Source organism: Xiphophorus maculatus, chromosome 1 (assembly GCF_002775205.1).
Source record: "Xiphophorus maculatus strain JP 163 A chromosome 1, X_maculatus-5.0-male, whole genome shotgun sequence".
In the NCBI taxonomy this organism is placed as follows: domain Eukaryota; kingdom Metazoa; phylum Chordata; class Actinopteri; order Cyprinodontiformes; family Poeciliidae; genus Xiphophorus; species Xiphophorus maculatus.
This window is the reverse complement of record NC_036443.1, coordinates 30,559,418-30,572,271: the sequence shown is the minus strand read 5'-3', so window position 1 is coordinate 30,572,271 and position 12,854 is coordinate 30,559,418.

The window sequence follows — 12,854 nt, the reverse complement described above, 5'->3', positions numbered from 1 at the left end:
GACGCCGTCATAAACATGACATAACACCGTCATAAACATGACATGACATGACGCCGTCATAAACATGACATGACGCCGTCATAAACATGACATTACGCCGTCATAAACATGACATTACGCCGTCATAAACATGACATTACGCCGTCATAAACATGACACCGTCATAAACATGACATGACGCCATCATAAACAAGACATGACGCCGTCATCAACATGACATGACGCCATCATAAACAAGACATGACGCCGTCATCAACATGACATGACGCCGTCATAAACAAGACATGACGCCATCATAAACATGACGCCACCATAAACATGACATGACGCCGTCATAAACATGACATAACGCCGTCATAAACATGACATTACACTGCCGTGAACATGAAGGAGTCTTTATGAATTCTGTAAATATCAATTTTGATGCAAAGTTGCATTAAAAGTCCATTAAAAGCGCCGACTTTGTATTGTTTTGTAAATAATGACACTTTAACTTTTATTGGACTTTCAATGCAACATTTAGCGCAACCTTTCATTAAAAGTGTCATTATTTACCGAATAACACTTCATGACAACAGTCATAGACATTCATAAAGACTCCTTCATGGTCATAATTTGTGTCATGTCATATTTATGACAGTGTCATGTCAGTATTATGCATACCCCATCAAGTAAAGTGTCACCGGATTTTCATTAGTTTAATAAAGGAATATTTAAAATTTGTTTATGTTAAAACAGGGGAGCATTTTTTTCCATTCTGATTGAATAGACATGGGCATGTGCTGGATAAATCTACAGAGTTTTACAATCTTTTTCATTTCATGTCTTGTAAAATAGCAAAACAAGGGGACTTAAGATAAAATGGGTTAACATTCGTAGTTTAAGAAAGAAGTTCGCAGATGTACGGGAAATACTGTCATCAGCAAATAACATTCTAGGGATATCAGAAACCCACCTTGATGATAAATCTCACAATGGAGAACTTTTAATTCAAGATTATTACATATACAGAAGTGAATAGAATGCATGTTACGTCGTGCAATACTCACTGAAAGTCACATTGCGGTTGTACAGATCAGGAAAACGAATTATATGACAGGTAAATTTAATCCCAAAGTCATACTAAAAAGATTATTCAAGTCCTGGAAAATCAAAATAGAATCCTGAAACCACTTTGTTAAAATTTGAATCCTTGTTTTTGATTGTTATCAAACATCAAGCTCTGCTCAAGAAATTTAGTTAAAAAATATAGTTCTGGCCGTGCCGTGGTGGCGTAGAGGTTAGCACGACCCGTATTTGGAGGCCTTGAGTCCTCAACGCGGCTGTCGCGGGTTCGACTCCCGGACCCGACGACATTTGCCGCATGTCTTCCCCCGTCTCCTTCTCTCTTTCCTGTCAGTCTACTGTCATATAAGGGACACTAGAGCCCACAAAAGACCCTGAAGGGGTAAAAAATATATATATATATAGTTCTTATAATGGATAATAACCTAAAGGAGCTTATGACAAAAATATCAAGCTAAGACATTAGCAATATCATATATATATATACATATATATATCATATGGCAAACTTGTAGAAGATTAAAGAAATGTGTGATAAAACTAAAGAGAAAGAAAAAATTACATTATGAAAACAAATTGCATAATTGTGGTAGCGAAAGTGAACTTTGGTGCAGACGAGAGACTGCTCTGAGACAGACTATACTGCAGGGCATTCTGGGTAAATACACCAAAACAAACGAGCTAGCTTAGCACTAGCAGGAGAAATGGTTTGTGGTCTTTCACTAAAGACAAAAGAGAAATTCTCCAACTGCTAAAATCTCACACCACTTAATTTCTGTTTACACTTGGTGAAGAGGGAAATTGCGCTAAATGTCTTCTTCAGAGGTTTTAGTGTTGTGTCCTTCAGTGGGTCTTGGTGCAGCGCCACCACAAGCAAGGAGGGGAACAGGTTGCTCAAAACAGAAAGAAAGAGAAGCACAGCAGTTGGAGATGGAACGAATGTTGCTGTTTGGTCGACAATCAAACCAAGTCTAGTCTCTGGTCCATCAAGTCTGTGGTGCGCTGGAGTCGGTGAGGCCCCTGCTGTGGGACTGCAGCGCTGCTGTGGACCTGTGGGCGAAAGCCGGCTCCTTGCAATTCCCACACTTGCCAGCAAGGGAGGTCCTCGAACCACAGCTAGTGCTGTACGGGGTGAGCCAGCAGAAAATAAAGAAAAAGGACTTTGCTGAGATGTGGCTCACCCTCGCCACCATCAAAGACACCATTTGGACCTCCAGAAACTTGCTGGTGAGCAGGCGCAGGCAGACGCCCCCCGTGGCTGTGATCCGGATGGCAGCAGCAAAAAGGAAAACATCAAGGGCTGCAGGTGGCGCGCCAAGGACACAGCCACCAAGAAGAATCGCCTGCGCCTCCGTGGACGAAGGAGCCGGCGCTCCACGAAAAGAGGTCCAAGCAGCGGCGGCCTGGCTCTCCGGGTGAGGCAGGAGGGAAGGAGCTTCAGGGCAGGTTTCCCCTCTGAGCACCAAGTGCTGTCTGGAAGGACGGGACGGCTCCGGACTTTGGAAGGAGTCACACCGGTCCTGCACAACTTTTAACACACAGAGATTTTATGTTTTATACTCTTGTTCTTAGTTTCTTTTAGTATAAACTGATGAACTTGGAAATTTTTTGAAAGGTTCTGTATAACTGCAAAAATGTAATGGATTTTTAAATGCTTACAGTAACAATAAAAATTTTCGAAAGAAAAAAAAGAATCAAACCAAGTCTACAAGATGTTCAGGTGTGAAAACACGTTCTGAATGAACCTGAACGTCTTTTTGAAAGGAGGAAACCAGAGTACAGACAGAAGGCAAGCTTGCAAACTCCAGGCAGAAATAGTGGAGAGATTTGAACCCAGCATCGTTTTGCCAGAAGGCAGCATGTGGGCCACCATGTAACTAAACACTTTACAAAAATGAATGACATAATTATCAGAACAACACTGTAATTAAAGAATTGCAACTGAAAAGCAAACATGAAATGCATCTGCAAAAACATGTGCAGAACCGCTGTAGTGAATAAAATACGTTCAAACGAACAAGCTGACAATTTGTTCATCTTCAATCCGGACAAACAGATTTAAACCTGGCTACTAGTGAAGGATCAAAACAGAACCAATTTATGATGGATGCAAACAGAAGAAATAGATGTTATTGTTCGTTCTGAGTCAGTGTTTTCTTTTTAAATATAACCAAATATTTTAAGTCCTCCTAAAATATTCAGAATGTCCTTGTGATGTTCTCTTGTTGTTCCGATAACTTTATCTGAGTCTCGGCGAGAATCAAAATAACCAGATGACAGACAGAGTGGGACGGACTCTCAGACGTTGCTTCTTATTACTTACAGGCTGTCAGCAGTGAGTGAGACTCAAATCCTCAAATCAAAGCTACAAACGTTGGTGTTCATTATGAAGCCAAAGTGTTTGCAGCGACTGCTGGAGCTGCTTTGATGCCTCATCAGAACAAGGTGAGCCCCGACTTACTGACTGCTACTGCTAAACAGATCCGACTGCGAATAAAACTGAAATAAAGGATTAAAAAACTGAAGAAAAACGACACCATTAAACAAATAGTAAATATATTGTCATATTTTGAAAACGTCAGTGTGTTTAAACTGAAAAGTGTTTTCTAAAGAGTAAAGAAAGTTGTTCATGTTTGCAAAGATGGTTTCAGCTTTTCTCCTCACTCTGGTGATTTCTGGGTTGATGAAAGAAACAGCAGGAAGTGAAGTAAGTAAAAAACTAACAACAATCAAATTAGAACAAAAACCTGGATTTTGTCTGTTGTGTTTGTCTGAAACAATATCAGTGAAAAGTTTTTATTCATCCACAGCCAGGAAGAGGAGGAGGTGGAGATGGAGGAGAAGAAAGTGGAGGAGGAGATGGAGGAGAAGGAGGTGGAGAAGGAGGAGGAGGTGGAGGAGGAGGTGGAGGAGGTGGAGATGGAGGAGAAGAAAGTGGAGGAGGAGATGGAGGAGAAGGAGGAGGAGGTGGAGAACAAAGTGGAGCAGGAGATGGAGGAGGAGGTGGTGGAGAAGGAGGAGATGGGGGTGGAGGTGGTGGAGAAGGAGGAGATGGAGGAGGAGGTGGTGGAGAAGGAGGAGATGGGGGTGGAGGAGGTCCTTCTCCTTCTCCTCCTCCTCCAGAAAGAGGTGGAGGAGGTGGAGTTGGAGGAGAAGGAAGTGGACAAGGTGGTGAAAGAGGAGGCGGAGGAGGTCCTTCTCCTTCTCCAGAAAGAGGTGGAGAAGGTGGAGGTGGTAGAGAAGAAGGAGTTGAGGAAGCAGGAGGTGGAGATGGAGGAGAAGGAGGTGAAGAAGGGGGTGGAGGAGGTCCTTCTCCAACTCCTCCGGAAGGAGGTGGAGGAGGTGAAGTAGAAGGAGGTGAAGAAGGGGGTGGAGGAGGTCCTTCTCCAACTCCTCCGGAAGGAGGTGGAGGAGGTGAAGTAGAAGGAGGTGAAGAAGGGGGTTTAAGAGGTCCTTCTCCAACTCCCCCACCTCCTTCTCCTCCTCCAGAAGGAGGTGGAGGTCCTTCTCCAACTCCCCCACCTCCTTCTCCTTCTCCGGAAGGAGGTGGAGGTCCTTCTCCAACTCCCCCACCTCCTTCTCCTTTTCCAGAAGGAGGTGGAGGTCCTTCTCCAACTCCTCCGGAAGGAGATGGAGGAGGTGAAGTAGAAGGAGGTGAAGAAGGGGGTTTAAGAGGTCCTTCTCCAACTCCCCCACCTCCTTCTCCTCCTCCGGAAGGAGGTGGAGGTCCTTCTCCAACTTCTCCACCTCCTTCTCCTCCTCCGGAAGGAGGTGGAGGTCCTTCTCCAACTCCCCCACCTCCTTCTCCTTCTCCGGAAGGAGGTGGAGGTCCTTCTCCAACTCCCCCACCTCCTTCTCCTCCTCCGGAAGGAGGTGGAGGTCCTTCTCCAACTTCTCCACCTCCTTCTCCTCCTCCGGAAGGAGGTGGAGGTCCTTCTCCAACTCCCCCACCTCCTTCTCCTCCTCCGGAAGGAGGTGGAGGTCCTTCTCCAACTCCCCCACCTCCTTCTCCTCCTCCGGAAGGAGGTGGAGGTCCTTCTCCAACTCCTCCACCTCCTTCTCCTCCTCCGGAAGGAGGTGGAGGTCCTTCTCCAACTCCCCCACCTCCTTCTCCTCCTCCGGAAGGAGGTGGAGGTCCTTCTCCAACTCCCCCACCTCCTTCTCCTCCTCCGGAAGGAGGTGGAGGTCCTTCTCCAACTCCCCCACCTCCTTCTCCTCCTCCGGAAGGAGGTGGAGGTCCTTCTCCAACTCCCCCACCTCCTTCTCCTCCTCCGGAAGGAGGTGGAGGTCCTTCTCCAACTTCTCCACCTCCTTCTCCTTCTCCGGAAGGAGATGGAGGTGGGGGAGGCGGATGTGGAGGTGGAGAAGGAGGAGGAGGTGGGGGAGGCGGAGCAGGAAGACCTGGACCAGGATGTCCTCCTGGTCAAGGAGGTCCAGATTTTCCACCAGGTTTGTGTTTTTGTGTTTTTGTCATTTATTTCTCTTTGTTTCTCAAAGGTTCTGGTTTGTTCTGCTGTTAACTGGTTTCTCTGGTCCATCACAACTTTGCCTGTTAAAACTTTTCATGATCAAAGTTCTCAGCTTCGTCTCGGGTTCTTCAGGGTTTGGATCTACATGTTCTCCTGAATGCATGTTAGGTTATACGTTCTTTCCAACGAATTAACAGACGTCTACATTTAATAACATTGTACAGAAAAATCTCCCATGATGAACCAGAACAGGAAGCTGCACCATTTTCTCTCTCTGCCCTTTTCCTGCAGTAGCTCTCTAATGGTAGTTGATGATTTTAATAACATTTCTTATGCAGCTGCTATAATTCACATCTTATTCCATAACGCTGACATTCTGTCATTTAATATAATTTCTAGCCTCACTAAAGCTCATGGCGCTGGTCTATAATGGGGTAACCAGCAGTAAGACCAAAACAGTAACTGTTTCCCGTTTTTGCTTCTCTCATTTAAGAAACATTTCTAAAATAGTGGTGTGTTCACACCAAACGTGTTACGGAATGCAGACCCTTGACATTTCTTGAGTTTCGCGCGTCTGGTTAACATTCAAAGTCTATGTGGAGGCGCGGCGGACACTTTGGACGCTTTGGACCCTTTTGATGTGTCAGAAGCTCAAAACGCTCCAGGCGGTTCAAATCGCGCCACAACGGCCCTCAACGCGCCTTCACACAGACTTTATATGTAAACCTGATGCGCCTGACGCTCAAAACGTGTTAACACACCATTAGACATTTGGTCTTCAGAGTTGACCAAGAGAAAACTGGTTTCGTTGTCTCCTTGCATCTGGACGACTGTAATGCTCTTTTTCACCTGCCTGAATAATTTCTGATTTTCATGTTTGCTCTCAGAGCCCAGCAGCCAGACTTCTCGCCAAATCCAGTAAATTCTGTTATATCACTAAGGTTCTATATTCTCTACACTGACAGCTGATTTTAGAGTTAATTTTAGAGTTCTTCTGCTGACATACAGAGCATTAAATGGCTCCTGGTCATCTTTGTCAACTTTTAACTAAATAAACTGCTGCTGCTGTTGTTCATCTTCTCTGAATCTCTTGGTTGTTCCGAGGAAACGGCTGAAAACTAAAGGCCTTCCACGGCTGTGCAACAGTTTGCTCTGCACTTCCACTTTTTTCTGACACTGTGGATGTTTTTAAAAAGCAACTAAAAACATTTTTATTTTCCCAGGCTTTTATGTCATGATTTTAATATGTTTCTTAAGTTTATTTTATTCTTTGAAGAGTTTTAGGTTGATTCTTATTGTGCAGTGCTTTGTAATTTTATGTCTGTAAAAAGAAGCACTTCACAAAAACAAAACCTGGCCACTTACTTCTGCCTCTCTTCAACAAACCTGGTGTTTGACAACCTGAGTGAAGTTGTCACCACATCTTCTTCAACTCTAACAAAACTGGTGTCAAACATTTGTTCTGTTTGTGCAAATATTTTTGTTTGTTCATTTTAAAGATATTAAGAAAAATGTAACACAAATGTTTGTAGGTTTGGGTAATGATGGGGCCTAGTGAACCTTTTGACCTTTAAACTTTCAATAATATTTTCAAAGCAAAAGCAGAACAAACAAAATGTCTGATATATTAACCAGCAGATGTGTCACAGTTCATTGACACCATTTTCGTTAGATTTTATTTATTAGAGACGTCGCCATGTGACATCACCAAACTGACGTCGCCATGTGACATCACCAAACGTCAACCAGCCTATCAATGTCAAAAGCTGGGGCAATAACCTTTAATCTGAGTCTATGAGAGCTTTTATATCTCTGGTTAAAATGGCCCAAGAGTGGAGCCTTATGTCGCTGTTTTGCTCAGTTTTAGCAAAAAATATTATTGTATTCAGTATAAATCCATTTGTTTCTCCTTTTAGAAATGATTTAGTGATGCTGCCGTGTTGCATCATCACACTTCTTTTTAACATGTGCATGATGGTTTACAGGATTGTTTTGCAACATTTGCCCTCTTGGTTGGACCTGGTTCCAGGACCGCTGTTACCTGTTTGTTGATGCTGAATTGGACTGGGCTGAGGCTGAGGTACGACACACTGTATGTTGATGGAAACTGCTTCCTGTTATCTGAGTCAGTCTGTTTTAATCCTCTGTTAGAGCTCAGCAGTGACTCAGATATTTAAACCTGTGTAGATTGTGATAATAAAGATGGATTTTTATCCTGGCATCCAAACGGTGTTATATAAACTCTCTAATAACTATGAAGCTCTGGTAGTTTAAGCTGAGAAAATTAATAAAAATATCACGATTAAGGGCCTGTGTTGATTTTTATCATTTGAACAGAAATATTTGGTTGGAGAGCTTCTGTACTTCCTTCATGCTTCAGTTTAATGCAACGAGGCCAGAGCGCGAAGGCCCCCTAGTGGAGGATGGAGTCACTACCAATCGATCCCAGAGGAGACTTGTTGTCTGATCTCTCTGCTTCATTATCTAGCAGAACTGGGCCCAGAACCCAAACATTTTACTCAAGTAAGCGTAGCACTACTTCGCCACATTTTTACTTCAGTAAAAGTAAAAAGTGGTCATCCAAGAAATTACTCAAGAGTAAAAACAAAAAACCATTTGGCAAAAAAAAAAAAAAAAAAGTTTACTTAAGTACTGAGTAACTGATCAAATTATCAATCATTTAATATTTAAAAATTACATCATTAGATGGCCCAAAATATAAAGATAAGTGGAAAATTTGGTTATTTAAAAACAAAAATGAATAATTTATAAAAGTAACAAAAAATAACAAAATCAGGCGAAATAAATATCCATCCATCCATCTTCCACTTATCTGGGGTCGGGTGGCAGGTCGCAGCTTCAGAAGGGAGGCCCAGACTTCCCTCCCCAGCCTCTTGGTCCAGCTCCTCCAGGGGAATCCCAAGGCGTTCGCAGGCCAGCCGGGAAACATCGTCCCTCCAGCGCGTCCTGGGTCTTCCTCAATTGTGTTCTTTGCCATTGTCTGTATTGTTTCTATTGTTTTATGATTTCCACAGACCAAATCGTCCTTTGGTCTGTTGATGTGTTGGTGTTGATATGAAGGTGTCGTTAATCTGCATGTGATCTTCCTCTTCAGCAATACTGCATCAGCCACGGTGGAAATCTGGCCTCCATCCACTGCCAGGAGGAGTACGCCTTCATCAGGAACTTTATCTTCCATGTAGCAGGAAACAGCAGAAGGACCTGGGTTGGAGGATACGATGGAATAGAAGTCAGTGCAACTTTTACTCTTAAACTAAATATATATAACTATATATAACATTCTCAATCATAATTAGTGGCATTAGGTGTGAACTGACCTGCAGCGTGTTAGTAACTTGAAACTGTTTTCCTCAGGAAGGGATTTGGCAGTGGAGCGATGGTTCAAGGAATGACTTCAGCATGTGGGGCCCCAGAGGACCGAACAACTGCGATACAGAGAACTGCATGGAGATCAACGTCAACGGTGTGGAGATAAAACTGCTCTGCATATGGCTTCATACACAAAACAGCTTAATTAAATTTACTACGCTGCATTCCTTTAATTAAAAGCTTATTTTCACCCAACATAAAACCTGTTGGACTTTTGTATACAGAAGATTAGAACCAATGGAAGAAAAAAAATAATTCTGACTTTTTATTCTCAGAATTCAGGTTTTTTCAAAAAATTTACATTTTTCTCAAAATTTTGACTTTTAATAAGAATTTTGACTTTTTTCTCAAAATTCTGACTTTTGCGCTCAGACGATTAATGTTAAAATTCAGTGAAAAGTCAGAATTATTTTTTTCTTTTCCACTGGTCTTATTCCATATTTGTAGCATTTCCTGTTAGAAAAAGAGAAATATGTGATAGTTTAATTTTCTTTGTCTTGTTTCAGAACAAGACTGTGTCAACGATGTCATGTGCGACAGGAATAACGCCTTCATCTGCAAAAGACATCCATAGCTCCAAACGTGTCGCATCCGGATTTCTGAGTCCTAATAATGTTGCTTTTTGGAGACATTTCCTTCCATCTGAATTTACTGTAGTTTAAACTACGAGCCCAAATAAATGTAATATCTTCTCAGCAGACTGTGTCCTGTTTCTATCATTTACTGTTTATTCTGAATATGTGACTCCTCAGTTTTCCTTCAGTCTCTAACAACATTTTGTTTGGCATTTTTAGCCATTGTGAGCATCAAGTTTTACTGCATTTGCACTTCTTTATGTATAGCTATTATGTTAATATTGACAGGAAACAGTTTCCCTTCTAGATTCTCCTGATTTAAATATTTTCTTTCGCACATTTTTTTTTTGGTGAACCATTTTTTTGTACTTTATTTTCTCATCAGTAACTCCAACAGTTGACTGATGACGGATTCAAATGAATCCGTCATCAGTCGTAAACTGTGCAGATTCAACTTGCATGTGTTTCATGACGTTAACGCGTTTTTGTGGCAGAGAAAACATTTCACATGAACAGTTTCCTTGAAGCCTGCAGCTGATTGTTCAGGTGCTGACAGATGACTTTATCTGCAGATTGTTTTAAATCCCATCTGCACAGAGTTTTAACTCTGATTCCTGGGTGAAAGCGTCAGTGGAGGTGATATTCTCTGCAGCATTATCTTTTCCTGAGATAACAAACATGCTCATGACATAAAGAACATCATGACTCCAGATACATTTTGTTTTTTCTAAATGGTTTAATTTGTTTTACTTTTGTGAAACCAGGTTGCTGTGAGTTGGAGATTTCCTTGCAAATGAGATGGATTTCAACTTAACCAAAACCTGGTTAAATAAGAGAAATAAATAAAGTAAATCAATAATAAAAAAAAATCAGATATAAATGTTGTTAATGAGGAGCTCCAGAGACGACTTCTTTAACCAAATAACCCGTTCATTAATCGTTTAATAAACTGGTCTTCATTATTGTGTTGTCACTACATTTTGTTGAATTTTATATGTTGATCTTTGTTATCAGCAGAAAAGATGGCAGTGGACTGATGGATCCAGCTTTGAGTTTGCACACTGGCACAACAACCAGCCAGACAACTCTGGAGGAAATCAGCACTGCCTGGACAGAAATTATGGAGGTAAACAAATATTTACTTGACGTTAAATTGTTTATTTAATCTCCTGTTTGCTGATACAACTGGTGGATCGTTCGTTAGTAGAACAATGAAATGACAGCTCATTTTTTCCCCAAAAATCCCCAAAACAGGAGACGACTGGAACGACGTGCTGTGCACAAATACCAGGCCGTTCATTTGTTCTCAGGATCTCTGAGGCAGCCAAGATCATCTCAGGCTTCTTCTGAGTTACAGTTCAAGTCAAATTCAGCTGCACACTTTTAATTTGCTACTTCTGTTCATGAAATTAACTCAACGTGATTCTTTTCTTCTCATCGCTTTAAAATTGTTAAAATATTAATTTGGTTATTGGGATCTTTTATGTTGGACTTTAATATCTGAATAAAACTGAGTGATATGATTTGCCTGGACCTCCTTTCTATGACTTTTGAATTTTTCTTGAGGATCAGGTGAAAAGCAAGATATTTAAAGATCTTTTAAATAGTCCCGGTTTATTTCACTTGACTTCCTTTGTGGATCAGAAAATGGAGCAAAGTGAAGAGCTATGCATTTTTCAGTGTATATTAGTAACGATGCAGCAGCTGCATTACGTCACAACCTTTCAAAGTCCCAGATGTTTTTGCAGCTGTTTTATGTCCTGTCTGAAGGAGGCTGCTGCTGATGCATCATCCACTTTAACTAAACAGATTCCATTTAGCCAAATAATACATTCATCTCATTTGTTTGTTGTTGTTTTTTTTTTTAAAGACATGGTGATTGGTGCTAAATAAAAGACTAATATGGAAATGTTAACCGTTTTTAAACAGAAAGCTGCGAATTTGTGTGTTAAGATGTCGCCCCCTGGTGGCTGATCTTAAGCAACTGTCTTGCTTCCTTTGGACTCAATACTGATACTAACAATGTATTTACCGATAGGGAATTATACAAGCAACAGTCCGCACAGTATGCAATTCACCATTTGAAACAAGATTAAAATCAGACTTTAAAAATGTGATAAAGGCCATATCTTAGTCTCTATTTTCTTATTGCACAACATTAAAAATAAATTCTCTAAACATTCCTGACATATATGTTAGATTACCATAAAACATAAAATTATAACTTCTAACAAGTATAACGTTACAACGAAACACAGGTCTCATGCAACGTCAATTTCTGGGAACTCTGTAACTGACGGCCATCTTAGTAGGCAGTTGCTATTTTTAAATTGAGTTGCTATGACAACAATAAACAAGCCACAAGCTTAGGACTATCTCTCACCTTGTTCCTATCTAACTGAACAATGCAAGTACATTACAACTATTACTTCGATTACAGTTTTAGAGTACTCAACCCACCTCAGTGTAATAAAGATAAATATCAGTGACATTTACTGTAGTACTTGCTGTCGAACTAACAAAATTAGCTTAGCTAATGTATCTTGTATCTGCTAACTAAGACAAACGTGTAGCCTACGTGGATGTTACAACATGTTCTTACTCAGAACCTGGTTCCTCACCTGCAGAGTTCGTACGTCCTGTACAAAGCCGCTGAAACACTGACAATAAGCATCCATGGATTTCAGGCCGCAAAGCTCCTCCGTGTTGTACGCACTCTTCCTGTTCACTAAGGAGTGAACTAAAGCAGGAGATCGGAGGCAGCTTGTCCACATCTTCTGACATGCTTCCATTCTGCGTCTAATCTGGTCGATCCCAACAGCAGCCATTTTGTTTATATTTCACTTGCACATTGGTCAAGAGTGTCAATGAACTTTCTTTTTGTTGGTCTCAAAGGCATGTTCATCTCGACATTGCACTGGGCTTGTCTGCCATTATGGCTGGACCTCAAAGTCCAAAATGTAGTAATAGTAGTTTTGTCTTTTAAAATTATGCTTAGTATGCTGAAAGCTCTCTCCCCACCAGCAACAGTCGCAGACAACATAAAAAAATCTAGGCTGCATTTGTTAATTTCATTTAGAAGAACAAGAGGGGACAGGATAGGAGGGAAGGTGGCAGGATGTTTCTGTAACTTATATGTAAGTTAAGGTAAAATACTTACTTTTCAAATCGCCCAGCATCCACTCAGGGCAGGAGGCAGATTTTTATTTCCATTTTATAAATATTGTCTGAATTTCTGTCAGTAATAAATATTTAAGTTTTATTGTGTGATTATAAAAGGAGGCTCCGTGGAATGATGCTAACTAGCCTAGCATGTCATTGAACACAGTGTTGCTCACCTTTTTCACTGGGCAGG